Below are 9,524 nucleotides of genomic sequence, written 5' to 3' on the forward strand. Positions count from 1 at the left end.
TCGAGAACCGGTTCTTTTTGAGAACCGGATCCCAGTAGCTCAATTCCTTGGAATCGTTTGACTGCCTGCTTAACAATTCTGCTTATCGATTCCGTCTTCATTGCGCATGCGCGATGACGTCACACGTACGCTGCAATGTTTTGGTCAGAACGTAGCCAACATGGCGTTGAGGTAGAAACGGTCTAAATAGATGACACCAGGTCCACTGGAACACTGTCAAAGCTTCCATTTCTTCAAAAGGGTGGAATCCCTCCAATATGTTCAAACATTTGTCCATGGCATGTGATTAATTTGCAGGAATGTCACGTATTTGATACGCACCGTAGCAGCGCTTGTGAATCTAGCAGCAGAGTGAACACTAGGCCGTCATGCGGGCCCAGTTCCGCTTCCAGTGCAGGCAACAAACGTCGTACTCCCTCAAATACAAGTTTCCGAAGGTAGGGGAAAGGAAATGAGGTGTACAACAATGGGCCGAGTCGAACCGGTTCCACGTAGTGGAAATACGGCAATAGAGGAATTAGTAAAGCATCTTTAGTTTCACTTTCACTGCAAGTGAAGGAGTATATCTCAAAATAGCTGTCAATCAAACTGGATTCAGCCTTTTGACTGATCCTCCAATCAGCACGTGGAAGCCCGGCGTCCAGCCCAGCCAAGGTCCGCCCACAGCTCCATTCACCCCCAGAGACACCAAACGTCCGGGGGACAACATCGTGGCATTCATCCAATTACCGTCCAGTTTTGAGGCAATGAAAAAAACTGTTTTGCTCAGTCCCATTGAAGTGCATGGACGCTGAGCATCTATGGACAAATGCACTGAGCATAGATCGTATGAGAAAACAGTGCAATGGGAGTGTATGAGAAGTGAACAACATTGAGTCTGTTGATTTGTGATAAAGCTGATTCTGGTCGAACTCATCTTTAAGATGAACGTGTTCTAACACATTTGTAGTCAATGAAATGTCAACACAGCCATACATATTTGACCATTTCATTTTCATAATTTTAGGGGAAGCCGAGCTTCCCTTGCAGTCTATGAGAAATCGCCTCTGTTACAGTTCCTGATCTTATATAAACACATGCACTCATATACTCTGGACTTGATAAGCTCCAGGAGACCCTGATTTTCATTCAATTGGTGTGAATGTGAGTGTGATTGTTTGTCTCTATATGTCAGCCCTGCGATGAACTGACGACATGTCCAGGGTGTACCCTACCTTTACCCATAAGTTGCTGGGATAGGCTCCAAATGACCCCTGTCACCCTAGTGAGGATAAAGCGGGTTCAGAAAATGAGGATTAATGACCTCTGTCAAATAAGAGACGTTCTGTTTAATGTTTTATTTTCAAACTGTTACTGTTCTTAAAATATAACAGATATGAATACTGTATTTCAAGGTTATAAACCTCAATAAAAAAATTCTGGAAAAAAACAAAACAAACAAAACAGATTTTTCTCCTTGACAGGCTGCACTGTCATAGCTGTTTTAAGAAGTTTAACGAGACCATCATGAAGTTACTGGAACATAATTACAATAATCACTGTAATGTAGCTGAATTAGTAGATGTTAGCATTAATTTTTATTGGATTAAAATTTATATGGTTTGTCACCCAGCTCTGGTAGCTATAATCAGTGTATTTACACATTTAACAGCTTTGACACTATTATAAAACACAACTGTATGTGTTAACATGTATTACATTGCTAAAATTACTTGACATTTGTTATTACATTATTAGCTGATGCAGGTGGCACAGTGGTGCAGAGGTTAGTGCTGTCACTTAACAGTAAAAAGGCCCTAGCATTGAACACATGACTGCTGCAGCCCATATGTGGGGGGTTACACGTTGGCCATGTGGGTGCCCTCAGTTCTTCTCCAAACAAATGTACCTTAATGGATTAACTGGTCACAGACTAACTGGCAGCATATCAAGGGTGTGCCGTCATTTTGCCCAAATAAGTAGTTACAGAAAATGAATGAATGAATAGATAAAAGAAAGAAAGAAAGAAAGAAAGAAAGAAAGAATGTTGGTGTTTTCAGCATGCTTCAGTTCCACCCTATACTCTTCCACACCTTCTTGCTTCCATAAAACCAATATAGTGACGACCATGTCTTACATCTCAAGGCTTCAAAATTGCATTTCACAAAACAATGGGGGATGTTTGTCCACTATTTATTTGCTTCCCTCAAAACGGCTCATCATTAATAAGCACACAGCAGAATGCCATTTATCAGACAATTTTATGTATTTATTTTGCACCATACTGCATTTGTCCCATCACTGACTAAAATGAAATAGAACTTTGTGATCAGGTAAAGACTATAACAACCCCCGCCTCCTGCTGAAGGAAGCTAGTTATTTGATGACATGTTACACACACACTGCAGGCTTGATCATGTTCTGTAAATTTAGTAAAGCGTCTGCTTGTTGCATTACAATCATCGTGTTATATAAACAGCTTCATTTAGAATAAGAGGCTGAGGCTGAGACAGAGAGTGAAATGAGAGTGGGAAGAAAGGAGACCCACTGAGAAGGGAAAGACAAGCTTCAAGAGGAACACTAAAAAAGGAAACCCGTGGTCCCGTGAAAAAGCAGTTGGTACCCTGTAGGAGGTTCGATGTGTATGATTTAGAGAGATCTAACTGCAGAAATAAAAAAAAATATGATTATTATATTGTTGTCATTATATAATAACCTGAAAATAAGATGTCTAAGAGCACAGGTGTCAAACATGCGGTCAAAACCGGCCCGCCAACAGTTCCAATCTGGCCCCTGGGATGAATTTGTGAAATGCAAAAATTACACTGAAGATATGAACAATCAAGGATGTTAAATTTATTTTAGCTCAATTCAATCTAAAGTGGGTCAGACCAGTAAAATACTGTCAGAATAAACTATAAATAATGAAAACCATTTTTTCCCCCTTTGTTTAAGTGTAAAAACAGTAAAATTACACAAATGTTTACATTTACAGACTAGCCTTTTACAAAAAATGTGAAAAACCTGAACAAAAATGTCTTAAGTATGTGGAATTTTACCAATATTCTGCCTGTTATTAAATGTTGTGTGTATTTGTAGATCCACTGTGATCTGTAAGTTGTGATGCACATGTATAAATGATAAACTGTGGTGCAATATTGTTAAAATTGCAATTATTTTTCTCAAGAACTTTCAAGTTGTTCATATTTGTTCATGTTATGTTCAAGTGCAGTTTGTACATGTAAACATTTTCATTAAGGAATTTTGCTTTTTTTTCACTCAAAAACATTGAGAAAACATTGGAGTTGACATTATTTATCAGTTCTTATCCTATTATTCATATTATTTTACTGGTCCAGCCCACTTCAGATCATATTAGGCTGCATGTAGCCACTGAACTAAAATGAGTTTGACACCCCTGTCTTAGAGGGATGGGGTTCTTTTCCACAAAGTCCAGTCTTTCAAGCCAACAATACCTCTGCAATAGATCAGAATAGACTTCTTTTTTAACTTCTGGGCTTGGGTGTGGACCAATTATAACTCCATCTAAAAAGTCACATTGGAGAAAATGAACGTTTACTTCAAGTTTTTAGTCTGACTAACACTAAAAAGTTTACAGTCCAGGAAGACAAATGTCATGCATCTTTGTGTACAGTTTATGGTTTCTAGTAATCTCAAATAGCATCTGTAATGGACGTTCACTTGACTCTGATGCCATGTTCAGGGTGGGAAACTCAAAGGCTGTTATCAATCAGATAATGTCACACTGCTGTGTTTAAGTCATATAAATGTAGAAAATATTACAAATCTATCACTTCACCAGACTGAAAATCTGAATAGATGTGACACAACATTTTAAATTAAATCAGCATATTTTATATCTCAGACAACAACTAACATTAATATTCAAGCACTTCTTTGCTAATATTGCTGTCTCACACTTTTAACTTGACAAGGTAGGAAATTAAGTCTGGGATGTTGTTATTAACAGTATTATGAATACATTTTGAAACACTTATTAAAATAAATGTATTCCTTTCCTGACATATCATGTAACTCTATCAGACAGCTATTTTATCCAGGAAGTAGTTGAGTGGTACTGTTAGCTGTTGTCTAATGGTGTCAAATATGTTGTTTTACTTTGAAATATGGTCTTTTTAGTGCTGACCCATAGGGAAGCAGGCAAACGATGATCATTTGTCGATTCCCTGTGCTTCAATGACATGAACACAACAGAATGAGGAAGTTCTCCTCTTAGCTTCCTATGGAAACTGTCTCTAAGGTAAATTGAAGATGCTTTCTTTGAAATGTCCTTCTGGTCCTTTTTTTTAGTTTTGTTTTGTTTTGTTTTACATAAAGGAGAATGTCATGGTTATGATGATGACACACTATGTTCCACTTAAGCATTCCCAACCTTTTTTGGCTCATGACCCCATTTTAACATCACTAATTTCTGGTGACCTCAGACATTCAAAATTGAGATTTTTTTTTTTTTTTTGCTAAAATTAATTTGTTTTCAATCATGTAATCGTTTGCTATACTATGTTGGAAATAAATGTTAATTTTAGATAACATTTAGGCTATATAATGTATATTATTATTATGAATGGAGGCAGAAAAGCCAGGTGTGGATTACTGCACAAAGTGAGAATTTTATTTTCCTTGGTCAGGATATGTACAGTCAGTCCAGCTTGGATTTACAAGGCTGACAATTAATACTGAACAAACAAGAACTCAAACTATGAATTATGAAAGAGCTGCAGCATCTGAAACAGACCACAATGACCATTTAAAAGATAAACAGTGCCACAGTGCTTCAGTTTCAGCTTCAGAGTTTATATTGTCTTTCATGTATTGTGATTGTCTCTGTCAACTCACCGTATATTTTTTATTAGTAAGTTTTTGCTTTATTTTTATCTATTACTGGAAATTTCAGGTGACACTATTTGAATTCCAGGCGACCCCACATGGGGTCCCGACCCCAGGGTTGAAAAACATTGACTTACAGTAAAGTGATCTATAAACATTTTCATTGCTTTTTTTTGCGTGTTGCAATCTGTGCAAAGCTATTTACACCCATTTTGGAATGTTTGCATCTAAAACGACACACATTTTTGTTTGGATTACCATTTACCATAGAAGACACCATAGAGGAAATACTCCTCCAGCAGCTTTATTTCTTTCAGCAGGGATGCTCCATTGCAGGATATCAAAGGTTCAGTTAAACAGCTCACGTTGAAGACATTAGGAGCCAAGTTACTCACAGACATGAGTGTCATCTGTGTTTTCTGTGTAAGCCTAAAACAAGTAGAGTCCTTGGATCAAGAATGAGGATCCGTGGTGTGATGTTGGAAGAATTCGTATCCATGACATTACAAAATGCACACAACTAAAAGGTTTCTAAGAAAATAAAGCAGGCTCAAATAAATCCACTGCTGTAAGTACAAAACAACACAGCCCGGTTACACAAGCCTACAGCCGCTAAGTGGCTGTGTGAGCGAAGCAGAGAAAATCAAACGGCTTTGGATCAAAAGACAAAATATAATTTTTCCTCTGTCTCAGATCACTGTGTATGTGTGCGTGTATGCTTGTAGGTTTATCCACACATAGGAAACAGTGTGGGCTGCAAATACTTCGGGCAATTCCGCCTGTGTTTTTTTTTTTTTTTTTTTTTTTTGCTTATGTGTGTGTCTGACAGAGCATGTGTGTGAGAGAGAAGAGAGAAGAATTGCAAGTGTGGGTGTACGCTGTGTTTTTGTGAGCGCGTTCATGCATATGTGTGCTGCGAGAGAGTGTGTAAATGTTGTGGTAGTGGTGTGGGTGTGTGTCAGAGGGAGGGGGAGCGAGCAGGTCTTTTCTAAATGAGGGGGAGAATGAGAGATCAGGAGAGAATTAGTCACAGAAAGAGACGGAAAGAGATTTCCTGTGCTTCAATATCCTCTAGTTCTCTGACTCCTCTCTTTATCTTCTATGTACTCCATTTTTGTCTTAGTACATTTAATTATCCTTTTTTAACACCTAAGGTTCCCTTCATAATACAAGCAGTTTGGTCTTACATTTATGTAAATAAAACTTATCCTATTCCATTCCCTCTGTAACGTGCTTTCCTCACTTCCATATTAACCAGGTAAAGATAGTATATTGTGGAAAGCCCATTAATCTCTTTGAGTTGCATTAAACATAAGCTACTATTGCTGAGTCAAAGAGGAAAGGGAAATACTATTTTACAGTAACTGGTTTATTAATGACAACAGGGACATTCAGTAGCAGTGTATCAAAGGTTCATGCACACTGAATCCGGATAAGACCTGAATTCATCATGAACTGTATGAAGCAAATATTTCACCGCCTTGTCAAGTTTACTATCTTCCTGCCACACCAGAGACAAGTTGCCCAGAGGCTGGCTGCCAGATTTAGATGCAGATGATGAGCTAAGTCACATAGCAAGGCGCTGCAGAACCGAACTGCATAGTTAGATGATGTCCATCACTGGATACCACAGAGGCATCTTGTATTGCATTACAAGATGAAGTAGAGGAGATAGGGAATTTCAAGGTTTTGGGAAAAGCCTTAGCCCCATAGCTCAAATTTGTCAAGATTTAGAAAACAGTAGAGAACAATCTACTGTTTTTCCCCAGTAAAGTTATTTAGTCCATAATTTTTGGACCTTTTAGGTTTTTTTTAGGTGTGAAACATATGGTGAGCAGTCTGAAGCAAAAAAAAAACAAAAAAAACAAACCTTCAACAAAAAGAGAGGTAGTCTCATGCCACGTTTCCACTATGTGGTATCAGCTCGACTCGACTCTGCCTTTTTGAGTCTCCAGTATGAAAAAGGACCTGGAATCTGGGAGCTGGTACTACTTTTTTGGTATCACCTCCGCCGAGGTTCCAGGACTGGGGACCAGATACTAAAACATGACATGTAAACACTGCAGACCACTGATTGGTCAGAGAGTTGTTTCTGTGACCTGCCATTTTACAAAAACCAGATGTGGAAGTTTACAGTAAATATAGCAGTAGGTTAATCCACATGATGACAGCCCACAAAACTACACCATGGTTTGTCGAGGAGGTTCAGACGGAAAAATTCAGCGTGAGCTTGATGAGACTACACACAATGAGTGAGTTTATCATCAACTCTCTGACCAGACGACACGGAAGTAACGCGCCACATCGCTATGACATCCAGGTACTGGAAAGTGGGTAGTATCCTGTAATGGAAACGGTCTCCAGGAATAGGACCTGGTACCCAAGTCGAGACGAGATGAGCCGAGTTGAGCCGGGTCCACGTAGTGGAAATGCGACATTAGTTTAGAGCACAGAGATACAGCAGCTATCGTCACCATAGGTAGGAAAAGAACCAGAGGATGGAAAATGAGCAAGGACATGAGAAGTCAAACTTCCTGCTAGACATACTGTACAGTGGGGTCAGAAAAAGCAAAAGTCAACCTTTGTTGACAAGATTAGTATTTTTTCATGATGAGGACATTTTTTGGGGGGGGCCTTTCTGTTTCGAGTTTATATATGTTCTCCCCATGTGTGCGTGGGTTCTCCACCTGGAGAATAAAATATTCACTAAAAGGTGAATCTAAATCACCGGGAGGTATGAATGGTTGTCTGTAATTGTCTTGTAAAAAGTACCAACTGCATGCTTGCTACTTTATCATTACCTCTGCCAGGAGGTATTGTGATCACTTTGCTTTGTGTGTTTATGTGCGTGTGTGTTTGTTTGTTTGTTAGCATGATAACTCAAAAAGTTATGGACGGATTTTCATGAAATTTTCAGGAAATGTTGATACTGGCACAAGGAAGAAATGGTTAAATTTTGGTGGTGATCGGGGTTGGGGGGGCCCACGGGGGGTGGGGTGGGGGGGGCACTGATCGGCCTTGGCGGAGGTCTGCGCTCTCCAAGTGCTTTTCTTGTTATTATTGCTATTTTTTGTCACTTTAGCCACTTTAACAAAGTGGTTTATATTGTTTATATTTTTATCTCTTCATTTTTCTATTGTATTGATGTATACTGAGTTGCACTGCTGTACACACTTGAATTTCCCCCTCTGGGGATCAATAAAGTATATCTTATCTTACCTTATCTTAATTGTCAGCCCATATATATATCTTCATCTTCTGAACCTGCTTTGTCCTCACTTGGATCGCTTGAGTCTATCCCAGCGAAGGTGGGGTACACCTGGGATGAGTCGCCAGTTCATCACACACAAAACCACCCACTGGTCAGGTGTATAATCACAGGCAGCTGTATCTGAACCACATAATGTGTGATGCATTGAATTTTTGTGTCTGTTATGGGTCTTGGCAATGACTACGAATTACAAAAACTGTATGACCAAGTAATTTCTCTACATAAGTTATCACATATGTGTATAATACAATATTTTTGGAATGTATTCTGTTTGTGTAAGTTTTCCCCAAGTGGTAGTATCATATGATATAGCAGGTTGTGTAATAATGTTTTCTGTCACTTAGGAAAATGGCATGGGCTCAAGCAGGCAGAGGACAGTGAAAGTGCTTGTGGAACTAGGAAGATGGCATTGAATATTGTTGTGTAGCTAGGACAACGGTGTACAGTTTTTGGTTTTAAGATAGTTCTTATTTTTTTGACACAACTTCTCTGTGTCACATCTGCCACCAGACATTAGTCTGCTTTTGTCTGTCTTGTGTGTTTTGTCTGTCACTTCCTGTTTTATTTTGTTAAGTTCTCCTCATGTGTCATGTCTGGTGTCTATGCTTCCTTTCCCTAATCATTTCCACCTGTGTGTGATTACCTGTCCTCGCCCTGATTTGCTCCACCTGCGTCTCATTGTCTTCCCTACCTCTTGTGTATTTAAGCCCTGTGTTTTCCCTTGTCCTGGGCCAGTTTGTATCACCTTGTGTGTTACTTACCAGCGGTTTTTGGATCCTGTTTTGTCTGTCTGCCTGTTTTTGACCCGGATTGTTTTTCAAGACCTCTGCCTTTTGCCCGACCTGTCTGTGCCTCAGCTGCTGTTGCCTCAACATGTGTTTGACCTTTTGCCTGTTTTACTGGTACGTGAGCTAGTCTGTTCCCCATGCACTGTTGCCTGTCCGTCTGTCTTTCCGTGTATGACCTGGTCTGTTAACTGACATCCCTCTGCTTTTCCCTAGTCGGATACCCAACATGTTTTTCCGGTCCGGGCTGTGAGGGTCCGTCTCTGGTCTACTTCACAAACCCCGTGAAGAACCCTGAACTCTGTGACCTCAAGAATCTGTATACAACCACTATCCAAGACTTGTCTGTTAAACCTGTGTTTAATAAACACTGTAAACTTTTAATTCTGCTTCCGGGTCTTGCATTTGGGTTCAGTCACCGTACTCAAATCGTTACACTCCGGCCTTTGAAAACACCCTTTCACAGGGTACAGAAGATGCTGGCGCATACAAAAACGCAAGAGCCAGATTATATAAACTGGGGTACAGTAGTTTTTGCCTCTCCCCGTACTCCAGGGGGTTTTCAAGCCGGCTTATATTTGGCTCAGAAAGGTAGCGCTGGACCTCCACAGTGGCATCTG

This window comes from Sphaeramia orbicularis, chromosome 10, assembly GCF_902148855.1.
Source record: "Sphaeramia orbicularis chromosome 10, fSphaOr1.1, whole genome shotgun sequence".
In the NCBI taxonomy this organism is placed as follows: domain Eukaryota; kingdom Metazoa; phylum Chordata; class Actinopteri; order Kurtiformes; family Apogonidae; genus Sphaeramia; species Sphaeramia orbicularis.